The sequence below is a fragment of the Octopus bimaculoides genome, chromosome 15 (genome assembly GCF_001194135.2).
Source record: "Octopus bimaculoides isolate UCB-OBI-ISO-001 chromosome 15, ASM119413v2, whole genome shotgun sequence".
NCBI lineage: Eukaryota > Metazoa > Mollusca > Cephalopoda > Octopoda > Octopodidae > Octopus > Octopus bimaculoides.
Window position 1 is genome coordinate 6,882,014 of NC_068995.1, and position 1,197 is coordinate 6,883,210.

The 1,197-nt window shown below is 34.8% G+C and overlaps 1 protein-coding gene across 1 annotated transcript in view; it reads right to left on the reverse strand.

The window, feature by feature from the left end:
- LOC106869487 (flap endonuclease 1) overlaps nt 1–608 on the reverse strand; it is a gene marked incomplete at its 3' end in the record, with an annotated part of 14,047 nt that extends 13,439 nt beyond the window's left edge. The window contains exon 1 of the mRNA XM_014915250.2: nt 511–608. The remainder of the gene's footprint in view (nt 1–510) is intronic.
- Nucleotides 609–1,197: the final 589 nt, after the last annotated feature.

Genomic DNA, 1,197 nt, shown 5'->3' on the forward strand with positions numbered 1-1,197 from the left:
TATATATATATATGTATATATATATATATATAGTGTAACCTACATAGTAGATATATAAACAAGGAAGGCAAATTTAACTTTTCCTCTGTATGCTGAAAGAATAAAAAGAAAACGATGAACAGCTTTAATCGATTTTCGAACCTTATCGAGTCTATGTTTAGATGTGTCTACACCGCTTGACTCAATCTGTTTATATATACTCAACAGATCCAATAACAAGAATTTGCAAACCATATACTTTTTAACGTGAAATTCGTATATGATCGTAATCTACATCATCTGAAGTATATATGTAGAAAATTTCATTTTAAAATATCCGTTTTTTGTATAAGTTATGAGGAAAGAAAAGCCAGACAGAGGTGGGGCACTTATATCGATGTCATAGACTGAGATTCGAAACTGTTTATTTCAAACCGAAATTTTAAACAAAATCTTGTTTGGTTTAACGTATAGAACAAATCATTTAATTACACAATATAATGGATGCAAGTGTCGTTTAGAGATACTAACCTGTAAAACAAGCTTCCCGCTGTGTTTTAGTAAATATTATGAAAATAAAAATGTGATGAAAAACATTTTTGAATTTGCTGCCATGTTCACTAGCGCCACCTGTTATATAAAACAAGCAAGGGGAATAACTCTAACGTGACAAAGGCCTTAGGCTGAGAGTGATGTGTTGGGTTATTGTTGTTGTTGCTGTTATTGTTGCTTTAGTTGTAATTCACACCCGGTCGATCTTAATCAAGGAAACCGATAATCAAATGCATTGGTGTTTATTGATCCAGTGGGTTCGATTAATTTTAAAACTGTAGTGAGTGATCTGAAGGAGAGTTGGCTGCTATTTCTAGTAAATCGAGCGAACGAGGAAGGTCCCTCGTTGAATGCAGTGAAAATGAATTGGAAGAATCGGTTAAGCTTCGAACTCTTTTACTTGTTTCAGTCATTTGACTGCGGCCATGCTGGAGCACCGCCTTTAGTCGAGCAAATCGACCCCAGGACTTATTCTTTGTAAGCCTAGTACTTATTCTATCGGTCTGTTTTGCCGAACCACTAAGTTACAGGGACGTAAACACACCAGCATAGGTTGTCAAGCGATGTTGGAGGGACAAACACAGACACACAAACATACACACACACATATATATATATATATATATATACATATATATATATGGCACCTGCTGGATTTCACATAAT